Genomic DNA, 25,385 nt, shown 5'->3' on the forward strand with positions numbered 1-25,385 from the left:
GGAATGATTCATAAAACAAAAAGGTACTTAGGCCAGAGAGTAACTCCAATGTGAATGTATAGGTTAGGTTACTAATGAACTCCATTATTATTGGACAAGAACAGGAAATCATGCTTCTTGCACACCCAGATCCTCAGGAAGCGAGGTGTAACTTGCCTGAAGTGGTGCATAACCTGAGGTAGTAGAAGTCTGTCCAGCCTGCAATAGCACAAGGATGTCTAAAATGAATGTACTAAACTGATGTTAATTTATATCTTGTAGGAGTTTGTTGGGTTTTTTTCTCCAGCTCTGGAAGCAGACATGTAGAGATTAACTGTGTTGCCTGAACATGGTGTCATTTTTGCTGCTTTTGATAGCTGAGACATCTGTGTGGGACTGGGGAATACACAGCCATGGGAGGGCTGTACCTTTGTGGAGCAGCGTCTGTCAGCTGGGGAGATCTGTAGGACATTTCAAATGACAGTAGACGCCTCCTTGTCAGTGACTGAACAACTCTGTTAAAGGGGATTCTTTTTGCAAAAAAATTAGCAACCAGACAATAAGGTTCTTCTCAATTCTGTCTTTTGATGTTTTCCCACCTGGACCTTTCAATCCCCTTGAAGGGTGCAGGCAAATTGGAGCATGCCAAAAGGTGGGAGGCAACATTAATAAGATGGATGTCTTGAAGATGGCACCTCTGAGGGGCAGGTTGAAAGAACTGCCTTTGTTTAGACTTAGGAGGAGAGGATAGAGGTGTGGAACGTCATAACAGATTTCTAATATGTAAAAGGTAACTGTGAAGAACATAATTATTTGCTTTCCATGTCCAGTTGTTTTTCACAGATGGAATAAAGTATTCAGTGTAATTGTAGAAAAGAAATGGCAATTTTGATCTTGGGAAAAAAAAATCAACTCTAAAAACATATAGTGACAGACACACGGGAGGCTTTGGAATACTCTTTGTCAGAAAATTTCAAGAAGTGACTGGACTCTGATCTGACAGGGCCCTCTCTCCATCAGTGTAGGGCAGAAACCAGATGGCCTCTTGAATTTCTCTTTTGCAGATGATTCCCTCTCCAGTTGCTCCATAGCAGTATTCCCAAGTGTTTTCCCTAGAGCAGCCCAATCCATTACAACAGCAAAGCAAAATAGGGAAAACAAATTGAAAAGAGTGGCGCTCTGACGTAAAAATGAACAAGCTCTTAACTCAAGCACTGTGAACAGACCCTGTGCAATCTTGAACAGTTTTGGCTTATTCTTCTGTAAGCAAAAAAGATAATAATCAATTTTAAATGCTGGCCTTCACAGCACACTAGAGGAGAGATAAGGGATTGCACACACAGGGCTGCGCATGTGATGCTGTGTTCAAAGCCTTAGAGAATTCTCTAATTTTCTTTGATACAATACCAAGTTTTGCAAGTTTTAATATGTCAGCTTTTGGAAAAGGTGATTTTCTTGCTAGCTTTTCATGTGGATGCTGAATGGCTCATTGCAGAATAGGCTATGCATTTCTGTGCTGGGACTGTTGAACAATTTTGTACCAATTATTAGGAGTGAGGGGATCTCATCAATATAGATTGACATCTGTGTCTAAAGAAAAATGTTCATCCTATATAGGCAGGATGCAATAATGAGATAGAGTTCAAAGAATGCTAACATAATACTCTTCTTGAGCATAAATTGGGATCTGGTATTTATTAGATGATACAGCCTGAAAATGGATTTCAAGTGGGAAAAAATAATACAATTCTGCAAAGGAATTCTTTGAATTTGAATGGACAGCTTATTTTTCATCCAATACTAGTTCACAAAGGCTGGATTTATTGTTGTAGGGGAAAAGGAAGTGCTGACTCTAATATATAATTTTAACATCTATATATACTGAAATTCCTGTGGTAGGTACTTTTGATGTTCTTGGTATGTTTGGGAGACCAGGTATAGCCTAGAACTGCACCAGGATGAAGGTAGTTACATTTCCCTACTGCCAGTAAAAATTAACCACCCAAGGAGAAGGGAATCAAACATTACAAACTGCTTTGTGACAGGGAAGGCTTGAAGGGATATGAAATAATTCCTTTTCTCCATCACTATACTGCAAATGAAGGAGTAATGTAATGTAATGGAACATGAATTTAATGTGCCTAAAGCTATTCTCATTGCAGTGTGTAGAATACTTTCTGATAACTTCACTGGCATTTTTGCTCAGCCTACATAAATCCTTTGCACTAGCCAGAACAAATATTTTCTGAAGAATAAATAAAAAAAAAGTAAAGCCATACAGGCTGATTTCTGAGTGCAATCATCAGTCCTTTCTAAAGAAGAGAAAAAAAAGAGCAACTTGAAAAATGAGATGATTATATTATTTGTGAAAGTTATAACCGTGTAATGTTGTGGCCAGTGAAAATACTGTGCAAAACTTATGAAAAGTAAAGGTTTATTAGTGAACCTTGAGATCCATCATGAATACTAAGGCACTGAAGGACTCTGTAATAACCAAGGTAGTAATTGCTTTTTTACCGAAACAGTATATTCTGTAGTCAGGTTTTGCTTATTGACTGTGGCTTTTCTTCCTATATTTATTTTGTAATTATTCTGTCATGAGGAAAAAAAATATGCTGAACACTACTGCTAACCTTCTCAACATTATAGCTTTGGCCTGGTTCTCGGGCTGAATCTTCTGAGAAAGGTGGGTTGCAGCATGACTGCAGAGCTCTCACTGGTCCGAAGCTGATGCCTACTCAGTCCCTCCATGCAGCAAGCCATGGAAAGCATCCTTTTGTGCTTCTGAAACTCTCCCCCTGGACTGACCACTGGGGTGAGGGAAGTCTCCTTGCCCATTCTGTGTCACCTCAGCTTGCCCAGAGGAGCTCCTGGCACACGAGAGAGGCTGCTGTATGAATGTGGCAGCTGCCCTTGACTCCTGTGGTGTCCGTGAGGCTAGTGAGTCTCTCAGGTGGACAGTGCCTGTTGTCCAAGCTAAGGTGGCATTGCCCATAGGAGAAGCCCTAACTTGGTCACTGCCATGAAGTACCTGAAATTAATGAAATGGATTGACCAATTGATCCCAATATTATATCAGTAACTTTAGACTTTGATTGTTTTTGAAAAATCTCAGGTACTCTAACTGAAGCCTTTTGTTTCTCTCCAGCACTTCTTCCAGGAGCGCTGGCACTGGTTTAGTATTTCTGGGGGGTGACTCTCAAACACCACATTACTTAAAAGGCAGTTGAGACTGGGGAATATGTTCTTAGTTACAAGAAAAACAAGCTTGGAGAAACAAGCAAGAAACAAACATTTCTAAAAAATCCCAGTGAAATGTTTAGTTTAGGTATCAGTCCCTTTGAGGAGGAGTGAGTATCCCTTTTGACAGTCTGACTTTGCATCCTGATTTGCAGTGGCCTACCTCCAAGATTTGCATGGGACAAGTGAACTATTTCTAACTCAGCTCCTAAATTGAGCTTCTTAAAATAACTTCTTCCATCTTTCACTGTCTGAATGCAGGTAGCATTATGGTTTGCCTTGCCGCAAACAGCTTGTTTCTGTGACACTTCCCTGGCAAGCAGCATTACCTGGGTACCATCTTTCCGAGCAGCTGTGACTACGACTCACGTAGGACCCCTGAGATCAACATAGTATCATGAAGTGTGAACATGTTGAATAGCTTTATAAACAACATTAAATCACATTGAAGTTCATTAATTAGACATTAAAGAATGTCCGCAGTACAGAATTCAAATTTTGGTCTGTGGCAGTATGGACATCCCTATGAAACAAGATGGTGCATGCAATGAGGTACATGTCTCCCTTTCTTACTCCATCCCCTTACTTGGTCCTTCATTATGAATATTTTGGAGGCTGGAGTGGAGATTTTGCAAGGCACAGTGAATAGCTGAATGATGTCTAACTCTCGCTGTGTGCTAAAATGCTCTTCAAAGCTTCTATTTTGCACTGGCAGTAGAGGCTGGTGGAGAAATCTCATTGGAAAGTGGAGGCAAACCTCCTGGATTTTAACTGAACAATTGTCTTCTGCTCTAGTAGATGCTGCTCAGATTTGGTTCTCCCAGTGCAAAAAAACCTCACAAAAAACAACTGCACTCCCAAACTCCTACCCTTCCCAAACTCCCACATCTGAGAAAACTACAGATGAAGATGCTTAAAAGGGTCAATTTTTTTTTATTTCTGAAAATTCATGGTCCACACAGGGAGACTATCTAAGTAGAAACATCTTTAAGTTTTAATGATAAATATTTTTTTCCCCAAATGCTGTTACCTCCTGGTAAAAAAGTTATTGTCTACATAATTTCCATTTAATTTTATTTCTCAAATATTAGATTAAATTGTCCATTGTCACTAAAGTGTGTCTGTGCTTTGATCTCAGTGTATTACTTGATGCAACAGGCAGTAGGCTGAGTTTTCAAGAAAATTCTAGATTTACATTTACATCTAATGGAAAAAAATTACATTTTGTAATTACACATTTTCTTGTTGACATGAGAGAGAGAAAATCTTTTGGTACACACATACTCAGCAGAGATTAAAGAGCATCCTGGCCATGTTAATATTACAAGTACTTGAAAGGAAGCTAGGAGATGAAAGAAGATTCTCTTTGGAAACACTGCTCTTCCCTCCTTCAGCCTTTGCAATGCAATGAATTCCTTTTTCTCTGATTTTTCATTCATGGAGACAGATAAGAACACGTCATCCTCCGTTAAATGGAGATGACTGCAGTAGAAAGAGGACTACGTGGTAAGGGTTTGCTTTTGCTTCGCCAAATGACATCCCAATGAAAAGGTCCTGCAGATTAGAGCTATCTCTGGTTTACAATAATGTCACTTTGCTTGTTCTTCCCAGGACAAGAAAGCCACAGACTGAGGGCATCATGAGGAACCCTTGAGAGCGGTTATTAAGGGGGCAGAAGATGAAAAAAACCATCACATCCGTTATCTCTTTGTACTGTGCTGGGTGGCACACAAGCTGACAAACTGAAATTGTCTGCAGCTGGTGAAGTGGTGCTGCCAGTAAAAAGCTGTAATTATTCAGTGGCTAAATACCCTGGGCTGTAAGACCAGCAAGACACCTTCCTACAGACTTCCACCTGTCTTCCAAAAGTTAGTCACAGAGGCTGGAGGAGAGCAGTGAAACCACGATTGCTCTGTTCACCAGGGTACATGCTCATGCGTGTTAAATCCATGCTTACTGCCTTCCTGGAGCCATTGCCAAAAGCATTTAGAAGTAGTCTGCATATTTTAATTTTTATCTGTTTGGTTATGTAATAAATGCTGGTCTGCACACCCACAGAGGAACACAGGAGAGACAATGGCAGGGGGACCTCAAGTCACGCCTTGTCCCAGCTACTCCCAGGCCCATCCCAGAGGCAATCAGCCCAGAGGAGCACAGGGGCATAGGGACAGGTGGGAACATAAATTAAGGACTCAAAGGAACAAACACCCTGTCCAGGCCCCTCCCAGCATTGTCCCAGCAGGGACTCAGCTCCAGCATCCAGGCGTGAAACCCAATCACGAGGAGTCACTGGGAGCAGCTCTTCATATCACCCTTTGGACTAAAAGGAGGGTTCTGCCTAAGGGTGGCACACATTGTGGGATGCCGGGGAAAAGCAGTTTGGCATTGCACAGGACTTATTATGGGGTATTTAGGGGATGACACCCTGTCCCTTGACCAATATCAGCAGCTAGGCAGGACTGCCAACACCACCCCTGCCTCCTCCCTCAAGTGACATGGGCAGTCTAGGCAGGATACCACCCACACGATTTATGTAAGGCATGATTCTCTCAAGTCACAGTGACCTTGGTGAAGCAAATGGATGGCATGGCTCTTACCTGTGTTCAAAAGGCATGTGCATGATTGCCTGTTGCTGCCAGATGACCTGGGACATTCGGTGTCCCTGGCAGTCCACCCATGGCATCACTTATGATCCTGTGTTCTCTATGGAATCAGGCAAGTTGCCATATAGGTGTGTTGCTGCTCATCTTTCTTTGTGTTTTTTCTGTTGGTTTATAATGTGTTTTCAGACTCCATCATTGTTCAGATGACTGGGGAGGGACCACAGGCAGGAAAAAGCAAAGCTAAAAATCTGTTGAGAATTATCTGTAGACACGTTTTGTGTAAGTTTTAGACTTGTGACAGAAACAGTGTTGATAACACACTAATGTTTTGGTTATTGCTGACCAGTGCATACAGAGTGTCAAGGCTTTCTCTTTTTCCCACTCTTTCCCCCTGACATATAGGCTGAGGGTGAGCAAGAGGCTGGAGGGGACAGAGCTGGGACAGCTGACCTGAACTGACCAGAGGGATTCTCCATACCTAACATTGTTGTGCTCAGCAATAAAAGCTCAAGGAAAGGAGAAGGAAGGGGGTACATTTGTGGTTATGAAGTTTGTCTTCCCAAGAAACCATGACAGGTGTTAAGGACCTGCTTTCCATGACGTGGCTGGACAACTGCCTGCTGATGGGAAGTAAGGAACAAACTATGTGTTTTGCTTTGCTTCTGTACACAGCTTTTGTTTCAGCTGTCATTATCTCAATCCATGAGTCTCCTCATCTTCCTTTTATTTTTTGAGCATCCTGCAAGAGGGTGGAGTGAGTGAGCAGCTGTTAGCTGTTAGCTGGGGTCAACCCACCATGGTGCGGTTTGAGAATTTCAATGTATCTGTGTACATACATATACATTAACTAGATAAATACACAAGTGTGTCATGTGACTGTTGCGTTTCAAGCTGGAAATTGTATAGGAATGTCCAGTTCTCAGTAGTTTGACAGAAAATTGAGTTTTTAAAAGTTTGGAGTACATTAAAAGCAACAGCCTGTGGAAAATTGTATTCATCCGTATGATAATGTGCAGCATGTGGACTAAATAGAGTCATCAAGCTTTGATCCCATCATTTATTCTTTGCTCAGTATTTCTTCTCACTTAAATTTTTGCAAGACTACCCAACTTCTCTGAGGAGGTGAAAATGTTGTCCAAATTGTTTACTAGGGACCTGCAAGAGATAAGGCTAACCTGCCGTTTCCTTCACATGCCTGGGCAGGCCTCTGTAGCTCTCCCGAGGACAGAGATGGGGTCAACAGATGAATCCTTCTTCTTAGTTGTTCTAAAGGTGGGCATCACTCACCTCTCTCCAGTGTCTGTACAGAGAGCTGGGGTCTCTGGGTACTTACTGGACATTAAGTGCTCTGAATCACTTGTTGCCTTCCTGGATAAAGCCACAGTGGGTGCTGTCTAACTCTATTCCTCCAGTCTGTGTGCCTGAATTAGGAACCAAAAGACCTCTGCAGAGCTTTGAATGACCTGCTGGAGCCTCATTACCCATTCAGGCTCCTAAAATCCCTAAAGGGGTTTCCTGACCCTACTACCATGCCACTGGTCTGCCTAAGGTATGCCAATAACCTTCAGTCATCCATTTTTACCAACTCCTTTTTCAGTGTTCCCCTGAAAACCCACAAAAGGGAGAAGAAAATTGTAGTATGGGGAGTTTTGTAAAATGAGGACAACTGCTGATCTCCACAGCTTTATGGAGTGTAGTGATGTGTGACTCACAAACAGGAGAGCTTAACTTGGAGACCTCAGATGATGGCAGGGCTTTTTTAGAAAAAGAAAATCTCTACACTTGCAAACTGAAGAGCTGCAATAATGTTATAGCACAATAATTTGCATCTAGAAAGTCACTTTGCAGAGACCAGGGCATCTCAGAGACAGGATTTAGACACCCTGAAACAAGAAATGAAAGCCCAAGTCAAAATGGTCCTGTAAGTAGGTCCCCCATAAGATGCCTTGCGGAGTGGTAGGTAAAAGGTGCACAGTAAGGAAGGACCGGAGTATGACACACTGGCAAAGGCCCCATGCGGAGCTGCCCCAGATGGTTACTTACCACCCTTCACAGAGCACCACTCCATCTGTTCCTCTGGCAGGCACTGACCTTGTGGCTACCACCCGCCGGCAGCAGCTGAGTCTCTAGCTCAGGAAGCACAAGCGCTGCACAAACCTCCTGACCCAGTCGGGTTGCACTGGCTGTGCATCACAAATGCCATAAAGCTGTTTTGATAGCATACAAGTGATAATTACTATAAGGAATATTAATAACAAGTAGTTAACAAACCATTGTATCTATATATAACTATCCATCTAGCTGCTTTATAATGGATCACCATTTTTGTAGAGTGAACTATTAATGCACCTATAACAAGGATGTATGTGTGACTAGGTTGTGCTGTTGTTAAATATCAGTTATGTTAGCAGGAAACCGTAGCATGAAGACTGTTGAAGAAAACCTGGAGGAATACGAGGTCCTCAAGAATGAGGTGAGACAGGCTTTGAAAGTCTGGGCACAGCATGGTAACAGTGGCCCAAGACCTATAAATGTAAGTTCAGAGTGGTTGACTACTGGTTACTAGAGGAATGCAACCAGCCTTGGAAGCTGGATAAAACAGATTTTAGGGATAACACAGGAGAAACAAGCATCTGACATACATAAAATACATAATATGCAGATAAAATGGATCTGACGGGGAAAGAAGACCAATGAAGAAAGGATAAATGGGCAGTCCACGTTAGCTAACATGTAACCAAAACCCCCATTATCAGCATCAGGTTCCTCCCAAAGAAGAAGGTGGGATGCTCTGGACATGTCAAGATTTCCATTCCTCTTGGGGAAGGCCGGTGTCACTGACCTTAGGAACCTGAAGGGCAGGGGAAAGATCAGCAGTACACCGTGTGTAGGATGGATATGAAGATGTTCATGCAGCACAATTTTAACTATATTATTAATTAGACTTTTCCTGTAATTATATAATTTGAACAAAAACTTTAAATATCACCATAACTGGAGTAGTACTGACTTTTTTATTAGACTTCTGCAACTTTAATTAGGCTAATAACACATTTTTGTCTTTGCCTATAAGGTGCATTGCTTTAGCCCATGGAAGTTGTGTGGGTTATTTTGTCTTGAGGCTGAGCTTCATTTAGGATGCACTGCATTCACAGCCAATATCTGATGGCTGAAACTGGGCATTCCCTGCCTCTCTTAGGAGATACATTAGAATCTGGTGCTCATCAGTATTCAGCAACCCTTTAATAGTAGTTTCTATGGAACAACTGGTTTTATATACCAGAAATTTTCTGGTATAACAAATGTGTCAGATTTGACACGAAGACATTAGTTGTGTTATTGTGAAAAAAGGGGTGCCTTTTCCTCTTGGGAGAGGGAACATGTTGCTGCTCCCTTCTCCCCTGGAGGCTGCTAGTCACATCGAAAACAAAAATGTGCTCCCTGATGATTTGAATCTGTTGGGGTGATTGATTATTCTTACAGTGCTGTAGATTTTCTGCTTCCCCATATTTGTTATCAATCAGTCTGCCTTCCAGTGGAAGACCCAATGTGAAAAATACCCTTCTGAATTTTGTTTGAAGGCCTTACAGCCCCCTGTAAATGAAATAAGGGGAGGGGTGGGGGTGGGGAAGCATTTGGGCTTTGCAGACTTATAGTCAAATGTAGAGATTTCTGCAAAGAAAAGCAAAGAAATTTAATCCAGAGGAGACTGAGTTTCTCACAAAAGATTGTCAGGCTTATGTATATTGGGCGAATTCCTACTCTGTCTCTTCAGAGGATATGAAAGATGTAGACTGGAAAAAAAGACATACAAGCCTCTATAAATAGCAGTTCAAAATCTTACTGGCATAGTGCTGGGAGCGGGGTGATACGGCAACAGCATCCAGCTGTGGGAGGCAGGTGCTGGGTGAAATCCTCGCCCGGGTCGCAGGTAGCAGCAGGATGAATGTGAATGGAAGTGGGAGCTGTGGGTCTGCATGTGGGGCTGGTGCTTGGGCTCGAGACTTGCCAAGGACAACACACAATGCTCTGGCTTCTCTTACCAGTCACTGCACATCTTACAAGTTATCCACACAGCTTGCAACTATTCTCAGACACCCTGTAAAACCTGTCCCAAGAGAAATGCTGTGAGTTTGCATCATGCTTTTTTCTGTCTGGCTAAGTTGTGGATTTTCCTTGTGAAGAAACATAATTTAAAACATTTCATTGAAGCTTTTTAACCTTTGTATATTAAAAGCTATGAGTTACTATAAGAAAATAGAATTTAAAAATGGGAAAACAAAATTTCTTTCAAGTCAATGTGTTTCTACTGTATATTTTTTTGCTTCTTCAGATCTTCAGGAAAAATCATTCTGTGAGAAAAGTCTCAACAACTTCACTCACAATAAAGGCAGCAGAAAGTTGAATTGTATTCTTTAAGTCATCTGAATTTGAACTTTTCTCTTTTTCCTCTAGTTTAGCATAGCTACAGAACTCTGACAAGTTTTCATGTTCACATCACGTCATTTGTGTTTACAAGGTTGTATTCTATTTCCCTGTGCCACTCCCAGGCTTATGAAAGTGCCTGGTATTTGGGTCTGAATGACTGTTTTGCAAGAGAACAACTGAAAACAGAAAAGGAGCGTAGCTTTACATAAGAATAGGGGAAAAAATCGCCAAAAAGGTCCTTTATTATTGATTTCCAATAGTCAAGATAAGGGTTCTCACTTAATCTACAAGTATTGATGACAGTTATTACGTTACAATCCTTATGTCTGCAAACAAGCAAAGGCAGGAAAATGTCCTTGTTGTATGCCTCTAAAACTCGAGCCTGGAGAAAACGTTAGAGGGTGACCTCCCTGCCTATTGAGCTGTGGCTCCTTTTCTGTCCGCTCCTTGGTAGATTAAAGAAAGAGAGCTGGGAAGTAATGCCTTCCTGCTGTTGACTTGCTGTTGCTCATTAGGATGGCTTGAGTGTGTGGCAATCGAATCTTCAGCTGAATTGTGGCTGGTCAAGTATTCTGTTATTTGATCTCTGCAGATTAAAAGATTTCCCTCAGTGAGAAACTGTATTCAATTTGAGGCTACTTAGGGTAAATCTCAGGTCTTACAGAGCTTAGATGAGAGGCAAAGTGAATAATGAAGGGCAACTTCGCCAAATAATGGAAGTGTCAGCACTGTCTGAAAGTTTAAGATAGCATCAGCAGTAAATTAATTGGTAGCAGCCTATCCAAAGGATGGCAAAGACTTTTATCCTGAGCAGCATAAAACAAAGATAAGTTTGGACACTCAACATGGCATTGATGGACTTCTCAGATCTCCACAGCCTTTCTGACATGTAGCTGCTGGCACCATAGTTGACAGGGATGTGCGGAGATGCACTCACAGGTCTGAGCTCCTGGTTTGCAAGGCAATGGCACTGCTGCCCCACATGCAGCATCCTCCAGGCTTATTGCTTAATGCCCTAGAATTGTAATGATCAGTTAAAAGATCTGATGAACAGGATGAAAGCTGTTCAGATGAGTGCAGTTTCTAAATTCCTGCACTCAGAAGTATTTTTTGGAGTGTGTTCAGAGACTGCATGAATACTTAGTGCATTAGTGCAGACAATAGATGTAATGAGTCATCTTTCTGCTGGTTAGTGGAAAATGGAAAGTCTGGACATGTGTGAATTTGTCTTGGGGCAGAAAAAGAAAAGACGTTATAAATCCAAGCAGTCAGAGGTAGACTGCACAGTAGGGTTGAACAGAGGTACCAAATTCCTTTCCTTAGTAAATGGAATTATTGCAATGATTGATTCAGTTTTACAACAGGCTACTCACAAGAGGCATGGAGAATCTGTAGCCTGAGGCTTGCTGGTATTTCAGCATCTTCTTAAAAATCCCTGGGCTACAGCTGGGAACTCTATGCAAGTGAAGAAGATGAGGCTGGCTCAGACACCCACAGGTGGCCCATGACTCTCTAAAGAGAGGGGTAACTCCTCTTGGTCAACCAGCAGCACTCCTGGAACAATTCAGCTACCTGGTGCGGCCCTATCTTAACCTATTTTGAAACATGGAGTTTGTGTCACTAGGTGCTTAATCTCATGCTTGCCACAAAGGTCCAGCCAGGAGGCCAGAGACCACAGGATCTGGGAGGCTTGGATGCTTCTTCTTGAGGGCACAAGGACACAGGAGTCACTCTTATCCTCTTGATCAGAGAAAGCCACAGGAGGTAACTGCTGGGAACTGTATTCTCTCACCAGGGCACATCTTGCAGAAACCAGCAGATCCTCACTCTCAGAGAGGTGAGGTCTTTTCTTGCTTGTGGTAAGGACAAGGTTTTCAGCCTTTAATGTCATCTTGTAGTTAATTTCTCTCCATACCCCACAGCTGCTCTCACTTCCCGAATTTTCCATATTTCCACAGAAGTAGCAGCTATTGCTTTGGAATGTAAAATGCTCAAAGTCATCATTTATGCCTTTCTTGCTGTTTTGCACATGCTATGATAAGAGGGGAGCTCTCTCCTCCCTGGATGGCAGCATCTGCCAGTGCCAGCTCAGGCCAGGGAACAGGAGGAGCTACGGGCTAAGGGCTCCTGCCATGGCAGAGCTACAGGGGTGGCCGCCAGCCAACTGGCAGTGCCTTGCTTCGGGGAGAAGCCTGGGTTCCCACATTCCCCAGGAGTTTGAAGGGATACCAGCACCCCAAAACACAGGCTGCAGGATTTTGTCCAGTAGAAAGCACCGCCACACAATGGTCTGGCCCATGGTCTTCTGCTTCAAACAATGATTGCACACCCTCCCTGCAAGCCCTACCTTGGAAATCATTGTTAAAGGTGAGCTGAACTCTTTATTAATTCACATTAGAGGAAAATAAAAAACTACAACCTGCTTTAGGTATTAAAACTACTGGTTGAAAGTAACTGAGCATTTAAGGAATTTCTTAATTTCAAGGCAAGCAGACCTATACATCTGTTTTCTTTAATTATCTACAGCTTCTTTTTAAAGACATTTGAGAGTTTCAGAGAAAAAAATCTTTTATTATCCCTGCATGCTGTGTCGCTCTCAGAAATACTGTTCACAACCAAACATTAGTTCTTTTAATGGAAAAAATGAATTATTTATTTGTTTTCTATATCATAGCTATACTATTTCTCATTGATTTGAAATTTATTTCCTGAAGTATAAATTTCAGTTTTTTAAATGTACAATGTTCATTGCAAATACAGTTCTCTTTCCCATTTCGCTCCCACTTGCCTCACCAACAACGCTATTTTCTTCCATGCTTTTTTTCAGAAACACAGGTATTTGTCTCAATCTGTAACTGAAACATTTCTGATCCTGCAAAATCTCTTTTTGTATGTGCATCACAACAATCATGTAATCAAATTGTTCTTGAGCCTCAGAGAAAATAAAGAAAACTTGATTTTTAGATTGCTATACTTTTAGTTTTGCAAAACTTGCCGTTTCTTGATTTCTGTAGTGCAGTTTATTCCTGCTTCCTATTCCTTCTTTGGCTTCTTCAGTGTTCCAGGCTCAAACTCTTTTTTTCACTCTGTCTTTTGTTCTCAGTCTTTCCTTTCTTTCTTTGTAACTCAGATTTTCTTCCTTATAGCTGAGTTATCAAATGACTAGGCTCACCTTAACTTTCTCTTCTTACCATTGTCTACTGTCCCATTGACCTTAGCACTTCCGTTCAGCTTCCCAGCTCTCAAGCATAATGCAGTCTTTTGTTGCCATTTCAAAATATGCTTTTCTTTTGACAGTTCCCTTTTTTTGGGGGGGGGGGGGGGGGGGGGCTTTCTTCATCTCACTATTTTTATTCTATTGTAATAATTTTCTATTACAATAATGTGTCCTTCCAGAACAGACTATTATTCACATTTTATCATTTCTTTTCTTACAGGTCTAGTATGTTACTTCCATCTCTAACGTCCACACATTGACTATTATTATTTTTAATGGAATTGCTATGCCCATTTCTACCATCGATGTAGCTCCTGGATCCCAGCTTCAGAAGTGGTTGCTACTACCCCAGCTAAACACAATTGTCAAAGTTATTGTTCAGATAAAGGAAAGTAGACATTTTTTTTCTAAACACACACACACATTGGAAGTACTGTATAACAGTCTTGGGGACTGGCATTTTCTTTCAATTTTCTGTTAGTAAATATTCTAAATAAACTGAGATCCAGATCCATGGCTGGGTTGTATGCACTACTGCACACAGAGAAAGAATAATAATCCCAGCCTACCTCACTTCATTACTTAGGCACAAATTCCAAGCCACTTACTGTGTATTTTCTTTCACATCCCTATCCATCTAGTTGGTTACCTATGTCTGTATGTTTTAGGTAATGCATACTACAAGCCATAAAAACAACTGCAGTTCTATGGACCATGTGCTTTGGTGCAATAAGAGTCTATTTCCACACTCTGCCAGCTGTAGTGACCCCAGGCTAAGACTAGGAGTATGTAAAAATTAAAATGATTTTTGTCATTGTTCCTAGAAGTGATCTTTTCAACACCTGTGAAGGCAATGATCTTGTAAAAAGAGTGCTTGCCTTCGTAGTGTTGTATCTTAGGTTCCACATCAAGAGTTAAAGAGAAATGTGGTCTTCAGCAAGGGAAGAATCTCTGATACTTAATATATATTATGGTAGCTCATGTTAATTGTGCCCATCTGTTATTTCAAAGATATAAAGTGACATTTAGGCTCCTGAACAGTGCTGGAATGACATTTCTGAAAAATGAGTTGCCCACTGAACAGAAAGAGCAGCCAAATCTGGTACATGAGTAGCCCTGACACGATGCAAACACCAAGAGCAAGTGGGAGGAAAGCCCACAACAGCCACGCCAGTCACAGCTGGACCAGCCATACTGCAGTGTCAGCAGCAAAATCAGCACCAACTCTGGGAACAGTCCCATCTCCTGCACATGCCTCACTGTGTCCCTGCACTGTCCCCACCTGCACTTCCACCCTCCATGCCCCAGGGCCAACTCAGCCTGCTTGGGAGGGTCACGAAGCTCCTGGGAGAAAGACAGAGGCCAGGTCCTGGTCAGCAGCAGGGCAGGACAGGCAAGGTTTGGGGAGGGTGGAGGAGGGGAAATCTGTAGGAACTCTGGGGAGGAGGTCTGCGGAGAATATGGGGCATTTTGCCTCTGCTCCCACTTGCTGGTGAATGACCTCACATGCTTGACCTCCTCATGCATTGACATTTCTGGCTCAGACCACACAGACCACATAAGCAACAGCCTCAGAATTCCTGAAAGTACCACCCACCTCCCCCCTACAGGGCTTACTCCATGCCCCCATGTGTCACCCTTGCTGACATCCCCCAGACAGCTGGGAAAAGGAGGATTGGGACCTGTTGGCTGCCAAGGCAGAGCATTGTGTTTGCTTGTGAGGTGGGCTCAGGAACCAGGGAGTGAGTATGTGTCTGGGCAGAAATGGTGCTAGAGGTCAGCTGCTGAGCTCCAGCTCTCTGGTACAGCCTGCCATCCCCAAATCCTGACTGTCTATTGTAACGTACACCAAAACTGGGGAAAAAAAAAATGGAAACCAAACCTCACTGTCAAAGGATTCATGGATTTATCCAAAACCAAAAAATATTTTGAATGGAATTAGTTAAGCTCATGGAGAAAAGAGCTATTACATACAGTGATGAGTATGTGATCCCTAGCTCAAGAACTCCTTACAATGCTGGTTTCTAGAGGCTGGGAGGATCGGTAAGGGCAGAGGACTATTTTTTACCCTCTGTTGTTAAGCAACTTTTGGAAAGAGGCTGTTCTACTAAAAGACCCTTGCTCTGAGTCTGGCTGTGTTTGTATTTTTAAGACGTCTCTTAGAAGTGGCCTGTAGCATTGTTGTGTATCCCAGATCCCAAGTTTATAGCTCCCTCGAGCCACAAACTCAGAGCAGAGGATGTCTAGGAGTGCTCTGTGGTCAGTTTGTGAAAACTTCACCCCTCCACAGGATTTTACAGGGCTATAGGTATGCAAGGTGACAGCTCCATGCGAATGTTGTCTGCTGCCCTGGGGAAGAGCTGTGGGGAGGTAATGCAGAGCCTCTTGAGAGATGGGTCCTGAAGATGAGAAAGGCAATGAGCAACCAGGCAGGGCAGATTTGGAAACCTCCACAGCAGACATAGCTGACACAAAGCAGTCAGCCATGGCTGACCTCTCCCAGAGGCAAGCTGCTATTTCTGGAGTGGGAGAGCCGCAGCTTGGGTCACAGCACACTGCAGCCACGAGATGAATGGCAGTGTCGCCCTGTGGGGAAACACAGCCCCACGGACGGGCACGAGTGGCACCCACAAACCATTGTACCCACAAGCGCATTGTACAGCACAGGAAGGAAAGGGCTGCGCAGACAGCTGCAGCACTGTTTCAGAAATGACCGGGTAGGGGATTCCTTAATTTTGTGAAACACTCTGAACTGAGATAATTCCCAGGGGTGCCAAAAGGAAAATCAGGCAGCTGTGCTACTTCTGGAACCAGTCCTAAATTCCTTACCCAGCAAAACTGCCTCCTGACATGAACGCACAGACACTCATGCTGAGTAGTTTGTAAAGTGGATGTAATTTGTGGAGTATCCATTACATCAAACCTGTTTGTGATAGGCTCAAAGCTGATTGTGTTTCACAGCCTACCTACCAGTTGTCTGTCATGGGGATGGGGTACGCTGTGTGCTTCCCTTCAAAACAGCTAGCTGTTTTCCTTATCTGGCATGTTTTATTAAAGGAAAAAGGAAATGTGAACAGAAGAACCATCCCCTACATCATTATATCAGGTGTAATCAGGAAATACATTCTTAATTCATTCTAATTTAGAGGGAAATCGCTTTAATTTTGCGAGAAGGCAGCACAACAGAATCGGTTAATGATTAGCTCACCTGCCTTACAGTTGTTCAATAATCTGTTTTCCTGGTCTGTAAACTGCATCTTAATTGCTGCCTAATGAAATCACTTGAATTCTTCTAACCTTCTGCAACAAGGATGTGTTTTTACTCCATACATCTCAATTTCATGCTTCCCTTCCACTGAACATTTTGCTATATTTTGTTTTGAACTATACTAGAATAGTCTGGAATACCTTATAAGTGATTAGCAGGGGATATCATTGCATCAAGTCATGACATCACATAACTTGTACTCATCAGCTATGTAGGGCTCAATTGTATTGTCAGTGCTCAGACCTGAGTCAGAGGTGGAGAAAATCTTCCCCTAGCTCTGAGAAGTGTGAAGGTATCATTTCATGAACCATCACCAATATCCTGCCTGCCCTGTTGCCTCTAAATTGAGTGCCCTGGTCAGCCGCATCCCTCCTCCCTAATGAGAGGCACGGCAGATGTGGCTGGGCTTGCTGTGCACAGGCTGGTACAGTTCCCCAGGAACATATGCCGAAGGAAATGGTGAAGGGAGATGGCCTGTCTCCCAGAATCTTTGCTAGATCCCGGGTTCCTCTCCCTAGGTCTTGCTGTATGGGGAGAATAGCTCAGACCCATGGCAATCACTCTACTCCAGAAGTGAGACTCCAGTTGCCTTTGGCCAGTCTAGAGCCATACTGATGACAGGTATCAAAGGGTTTACAGGTCTCATGTAGCCCAGAAACTGCTGTCCCTCCCTGCAGTCACCATCAGGTCATATGAAATACATTCAAGAGAATGGGAACATAGGGTGAGTTCAGAGTTCAGCTGTGGCTTTAAGCAAAAGTACATCGGTGTGATGCTATCAAATAGATTATACACACGACACTTCTGATGCAAGCAAAGACTAGCTTACGTTTGGATTATCTTTTTTTGTGGGACCTTTTTTCCCTTAGAATATATGAGAGTAAAGTAAGTGGATGTAATAATTCATTCCTACGCTATTGATTTAACTAAGCTCGTTTTGCTCCTCTGTTCTCTTGGGATTATATGAAGGATCTGCCCAGTATTTTACTTCATTGCCCAGTCACGTGTGTGATTATGCCAACAAATTAAATATGATTGCCATTTATCTCATACTTTGGCTCTAAAGTAATTATTTTGAGGTTTCCCTTCTTTTCATTAACCTGGTTTGTTCCTTCAAGTAACCTCATTTTTTCTAAGAAATTAAAGACCTATTAGGTAAATTTTTATCTATCAATGTAAGAATGAAACTCTGAAGAAAAGCATGTGGCAGAAGCAACATGAGGAAGGTCTCTCAGCGGCCCTCAACTCCTCAACTCCTCTGAGGCTCTGTGCTGGTGGGTGGCATTGCCTGACACACAGTCCCAGCAGCTTGGGCTGGAAAGGGCTGTCTTGGTGCTTGAATACATCTCCCAGGTCTGCAAAGGCATACACTGGATTGGATCTGTATGCAGAGTGAAACACAAACCTTTCCCCACATTTTCCATGCACTATTACTTAGGAATGAATATCCACCCACAGCTGAACATTTACTTTGCAGCATTAAATATGGAGCAGGAAAGTATCCTGAAAGTAACCACAGAGCTGATGGAAGAACGTGGACCTCCCCCAGAAAAAGACTAAAAACCCCTTTCCTCTGTTTCTACTGAGCAAAAGTACAAGCAAAGAGAAGTCAACCCTCTGGCAGCCGCACAAAGTCCTTGAGCAAAAAGCATGGGGACCATCCTGAAATACCATAAAGGTGCTCTGGCGCGGATCTTGGTGTGTGATACTGATCTTGCAGAAAGCCTTGTATCATCACATGCTGCCAAGGGAAAAAGCTTTTAAAGTGTACATCATCCAGCCACTGAGCAATTTGTGCTTTCCCACCTAAGTCATTCCCCAAGCAAATACATTCAGGCAAATTAATTATTCTAAGTATAAAAAACCTAGCATGAATCCAGTGTAATTCTAACTCTAGAATGAATCAGTAAAAGGAATTACATTTGATGTAATTTAAATTAAATTGGAATGCAGATAATTGCATGGATTGAATGCAATTACATAGCAAAGTTGACAATTTTCACTTCATTTATTGTTCTTTAAAATTAGTGTGTATGATTCTCTAATTATTTGGAGGGCACAAAAAAGTAGTACTTGGAAACATGTTTTTTGGAAGAGTTACAGAAGCTGCTGCAAGTTCAGCAGATGTATCCTATATGGGACAGAAGGATCTGTAAGATGCTGGAAGGAAAGAATCCTTCATGCCAGTTCTGCTGAACTTGGCTTCAAGTTTGAACCCTTTGATCCTACTCTTTATTTTCTGTTTTCTTCTTTGATCACGAGCCACAGACAGATGTGGAGCCACAAGACAGATGCGCCTACATTCCTTGTAGAAGCTCAGTGGTTGTCACCCAAATCAGGAATGAATCGAACTCCAAGTGTTGTTGCAAAAAGTTGAAATCACCCTTTAATCACACCGTGCATGCTAAACCGATTGATTTGTTGTCAAATGGAAAAAATCAGTTCTCTGAGTGCCAGAAAATTTGGTGTAATTTTTCCAGGTTCCTGGGTAGAGCCTCTAGGCAGTGTTTCACTGGCATGTCCTTTAAACTGAATACCAGCCCTTACTGCTGCTGATCAGTTCCTGGAGAAAGGGCAACACTTGGAACTGGCTCTTTGGACTTGATTCTCATGCCTGCTGGTGGGCTGGCACTAAAAGAAGCTGACATCAGCCCTGAAAATAACTTTATCACCTTTCCACCTTTCCTAACTGCTTGGCTCTACTCAAGCTGCAGTTCTGCACTTCATCTTCATTGCCAATAAGACAGTTTATGAAGCTATGCTGTATTCCAAATCACTGAAGTGACAGTAAGAATCTGCTGGACATTTGCTCCTGCACATACCTGCACAAGAAGAACCTGGAGATTTAGCTTGCAACTTTTGTGCAACATGTTCCTCAGTGTTTTCTAGACATTAAAAAAATCCCAAACGCTAGATAAAGAACCTGAAAATTGACATAATCAAAATCAGTGTAGAGACCTCCTAGGCTATTTCTTACTATATAGGTAAAATACAGGTAAAAAAAGGAAATATCTAAACCTGGGGGAAAAAAAAATACATCTCCAGAATGAATGCAATTAATTGTGTCACACCAGGGCTGTGCTGCAAAAATCTGCCACCATATTGAATTAAGTGATCTAAATACTGTTTCCTGTTCTGTTCAAATGGTAGTGCAAAACTTTTGTTGATCTCACTGACATCAATGTGAGTAGGTTTAGGTGTCCAGGATGTAGCTGAGGACAAAATCACCCTTGAGAAACAGCCCATAAAACCAGTGCTCTAATTTGGTGGTAAGCAGGGGCTGCTCTGTCTGTAATGCGAGGACCTAGTGAAAAGCTTGCGAAGGGTTTATTATTTTAATATCAGGCTCAGAGATTCAAAGTCCTCAGCCAAATTTTCTTGTTCTCTAGCCATCAACATAATTACTGTAACATTTTCCTTTTATTACTTATCTTGCCCTTGGTGCTTCAGTGAGAATGGCTGGGAACTGGAGGGTGGGTAAGTGGGCAGGCACAATGCTCTGCAATATAACAGAATAAGGAAGACAGCTTTTGTTCCTGTGCTATCTGTATGTACAAAGAGTTGAAAAATTGTAGTGTCACAGCTATTGCAGCATCCTTTAAAATGTAGATTGCATTGCTGGGAAGATAACTCTGTGTAAGAAATGTATGACCTACCTTGCCACTCTTTCCCTGAAAATCAGAGATAAAAAGCATTTAGCGGATTCACAAGCAGATCAGAGAGATTATTCTTGCTTACAATATACCGTATTTTGTAGTACTTGGACATTTTTTCATCTTTTAACTTAGCCTAGAATTCTAGTAACTTCTATGCATAGTGTTTATTCTTGTGAACCATCTAATTGTAATGTATGTGAGATGAGTCTATTGGATGTTAATTTTAAAGAATTAATCAAGTCACTGTTTTTCTACAGTACTTTGGCTTGCAATTTGCTTAGGCAATCTTGATTGATATTTCTGCCTTATGATAGTGGGAAAATGGCAAGAAATCTTATGCTTCAATAGGAAACGTAGATCTGAAATAACCTTTAGAAAGATATTTTGTAAGTTGTACAAAGTAAGGACTAGCTGTGCTTCATTACTAACTACATGACATATTAAATAGCTAATGCATCTCAGCAGAATGGAAACACAGATATCTTTTTAATGTGCTTGTTTATTGGCAGCATTTGTTTAAAGCCATGTGCATTAGTGCTAACATGTTTTTTCTGGTCGTCTGTTCAGCTAACTATCACTTCAATATCTACATCATCCAAAGGGAGAATGCACTCGAAATACTTTGCAGGAGGATGGGATGGCTTAGAATTAGATATAGGGAGCCATTTATTCATTGCCTGTACAGAATCAGAATGGCTTTTTCTTTCTTCTTCTTCTTTTTTTTTTAATATATGATTTTACTTCTAATATTAGATAAAGCTCAATGTATTATGGACAATCACTCAGCAGGAAAAGACACAATGGGCTGCATGCTTATGTGAAGTCAAAATAGCATACAGGTGTCAGGATTCCCTTTAGTTTGATTTGAACTGCTACCTGTCCCCTAGAAAAAGCAATCAAACAAAATCTTTCCAATGTGTAATGAACAATTTTTAAATCTTTTCCATAAAATTAGAGTAGTGTGTCACATTTGATAGACACAGCTCTAATAGGCACTGCCAAAGCAAAGAGAGTATCCTAAGTACATACTTACTAAACACAATGTACTTTTCCTACTGGTTAAAATGGGTAAAAAGATCAAACAAGAATAGAATGTTTCAAACTCCAAAACATCTTTAGCTGGCATTGAAAAGGAGTTCAAGAGACAACAAAGGTTTGGCTAATGTCTGAGAATAAGGAATAGTTCTAGATATCCTGGCCTGGATTCAGCAGAGTACTTTGTCTTGCATGGTGTATGACTTAAGAGGCTGGAGGAAAGGGAAGTGTTGGTAGATCTTCAGATGTCTAAAGATTTGGGATAGACAGCCAATGCTTTAAATTGTATTTAACCCCTGAAAAGATGTAGGTAAGCAACCAGTGACCTTTTCAGATGTCCACACGTACTTCCAGTTGGTGTCAACGGATGCTCACTTTCTACACATCTCTGAAATTCATTTGGATGATTCTTAGCCTTGTGATCTTGTGCATGCTTACTACATCGTAGCACTTTGCAGTTCCTGTGAGAGATTTTCACCATTCACACCATTACACTCCTTGAGGAAGGGTATCTTCTCTTCCTTCTTTCTGGTCTTGCCATTGTCCACAGACATCTCACCTTGCCAACTTTCAAAAACTCTTCCTGGCTCTGGGCTTGTCATGTGTACTGTGCACACAGCTGCTGCTTTTCCTCTTCTTGTACTATTTAGCCATATTACAATGAGGTTTAAAGGAAAAATTTTGTTCATTGTTTCCTTCCCGTTGCCTTGAACTGAAGCTAGCCCTGGCATCATCTCAGCACACCTTCTTTATCAGAAATTTGAGACTCACACATAAACAAACGGTTGTGTGAGACATTTGTTGATCTCACTGACATCAATGTGTGAGACAAAGAGTACAGAGGGAAGGTTTGCACTTCATGTTTTTGCACTGACTTTTCAGAGCGCTGCAAATGGCTGTATCTGAACTCTGCTGCTGCTGACAACAATCTTCTCCTAAGATAGGTGCCTCCGTAAAAAAATGGTGAAAATTATAAAAAATTTTGTCAGCAGAATAAGGTAAATATTTGACCTCTCAAGTTTTGGGGACCCAAGTTCCTGGTAAGACCCCAAACCAAGACCACTTTCTGCTTGTGCTGTAATGGCCCCTGCACCTCTCTCACACTCATCTCGCGGGCTGTGCCGCCCCTGCGGGAGTCAGCAGGGAAAAGGCTGCTCTCAGGAGTGGGGTGGCTAAAGGGCAAGATCAGGAAAGAGCCACCCACGCTTTTCTTCTCTGCTGTATACAGAGGGAAAATAGCAGCCTAGATAATTATGGCCCACAACTCTTTTGCGTTGCTTCTGACTCACCTGGGTATCGGCCACCAGGGAAAACACTGCAGTTTTCTTTCAGATATGGGTTATTCTTCTTTCTGTCACTGGTAGCATACCAGAATAAAAGGAACTTTTAGGGAATCCGTATTTTCATGGATGGTTGAAATACAGGAACATATTGTGACAAGATAGCAGCGACTGCTGCTGTTATGTGGAGGGTTGCTTTCTGGTTCTGCCGTAGACCCTAAAAACAGTAGCTGAAGAACAAAATGAGGACATATGTTCCTGTTAGAAACTTGATTTTTCTGCAGGTTGGTGACTATGATATCCATCCTGTTATAGGAAAGGGTGAGAAGTTTTGGAGTTTGATCTGCCAGCCACTGAATTTAGCAAGAATTTATGTACCAACTCCAGCAAAGGCAGCATCAGGACCTCTGTATGCATCTGCACCATGCCGTGTGGGCTATGCTCAATAGTCCTCCTCCTAACAACATGATATTATAGCTGATTTGGCTAGAGGAGTATTAAAGGAATTGTAGACATTACTTCCTATGGCTTCATTCCCATCTCTTTCCACATGTGGCTTCCTTGCCCACCCACAGCCTCTTCCAGATTGGAGATCATTGCTACAACAATCCCTAATGCTCTCAACAGTCCTGTCTTTCGAAAACGAAAATGTTCTTATTTCATCTGAATTATAAAGTCTCCTGCAATACTCTGCTTGCCTAATCTGTAGATTTCACATTTACATGGTGGGGACAAAACCTTACTAAGGAAAGCTGGCAGTGCTCTAATTCATTGACAGCAACACAGAGAGGCTGTAAAGCACCTGAAAGATCTTTTAAGTACCCGAAAGAAAATCTTTGCAAAATATTCTATAAGCTGTGTTTATGCAGACATGCAAAGCAGGTATTTAAACACTGTGGCTATTTCAGCAGCTAGGGGTACAGCACCTTAACAATATTAAGAAGTTTAATATTAGATATTAAGAAGATTTTAATATTACTTTCTGTGTTTAAAGAGTGAATGCTTGTATGCTCTGATAGAAATAAACTCAGGTCTCACTGTGTTTTTTGCCAATTGCATTAATTACATAGCAGCAGTTAATTATGTCAAAGGTTTGAGGCACATCAGCATTAATGAATGCATGGTGGAGTTTTACACTAATTAATTTGTCTTTTCAGATTATGATCAAGTACTTTCCAATGAAAGTTGCCAAGTCACAACCCCAGATAAGCCACCAGACAGCAATTAACAAGATATTTCAATGATTAAGTCCTCATCTGCAACCTCAACGTGAAAGCCTTGAGTATCACAATACACTAGCCAAGGTAGGAGAAAAATGGACTTCAAACCCAGTTAGGGATACCTTAACAATTCTTAATTATTATTTTTTTTAATCTTACATAAAAAAAAGGTAGCAAATTTTGTAAAATATCTAAAATATCTTACTTTTCAAGCAGTGACTATCCTGGTGCAAGGAAGAAATAAAACAATAGATCTGGCAAACGGGATTTGGCACTCCAAACACTAAAGATAGAAAAAGAAATGTATCTTTTTTACTGTGTACTTCATCACCTGTTTCTTTTACTCGGTGATACTAAGAAGTCACAAGTGTTATTTGTCAGAGATTTTTCATATATATGTCAAATATTTTCTGTCTCATTATTTTCCTCCCAGAACTTCTGATCTGGAAAGTCAATGGTATTCATCTCATGCTTTTATCTGAAGGATATTCTTGGAAGATGAAATGTGATTATTCTGAAGTTCAGGTTCAGAACCATGCAGCTGTACCTTCATTTTCATTTCCTTATCCCATTCTCCACTATTCATGCTGTTTTCCTATATACAGCTTTTTCTCTTTTGTGTATGATAACTTTTTTTTTCTAAAGGAAATTTGCAGCTTATTTTCAACATGAGTTCTGATGATTCACCTCCTATCAGCTTCTGGCACAGACCACAAAGAATAGATCTGCAGAAGCTGCTGCTGACCTTGTATGATCAAACAACACACAGTTCAGTAGTCATAGGGAGCTCTTCATAATGCTAGCGCATAAATCAGTATGTTAAATTTAAAGATTGACCAGATGTCAAAATATATATTAAGATATGAGCCCCCAGGGCCGCTTGCACTGATGCAGTTCAGCATTGGCCTGATATTCCACAGTATCCTATGGGTAATAAAAAGTCAAAGAGTAAAGCAGGATATTATCACAAATGGTTTGAGCACAAACCACTCAGGCTAACGAGACTAGTTATCATGCATCATCTACATTTTATTTGATGAGAGGTAGGAGGAAGTTGAAGTTGGAAAGAAACTTTTTTTTCCCCTTTTACTTAAAACATCCCCCTAGAGACAATTATACCTACTGTGTTAGAATAATGATATTATCTCAGCCCAGAGCCATCTCAGTCTTTACAGCCCTTTCACTGTACTGTTACTGATGTGATGTCAGTCATTTTGAGGATGCCATGCAGACAAGCTTCTTGTCCTCCAAAGGATCAGAAACGACTGCCCAACTATGCCGTTATCCAAGGAAGCCCTTGTGAATGTGCTCAGCTTTCAGTAATGTCCGGGATTAAGAATGTGCTTAAAATACAGAAAATGCTCAAGGCAGGGAATGAGGGAAAGTATATTGTCCCTAGCCAATACCTAAAAAGATGGAGCTGGGAAAAATTCCTTTGCATGAATAAGGGTGTGGTTAT

This window comes from Falco naumanni, chromosome 2 (assembly GCF_017639655.2).
Source record: "Falco naumanni isolate bFalNau1 chromosome 2, bFalNau1.pat, whole genome shotgun sequence".
Classification (NCBI taxonomy): Eukaryota; Metazoa; Chordata; class Aves; order Falconiformes; family Falconidae; genus Falco; species Falco naumanni.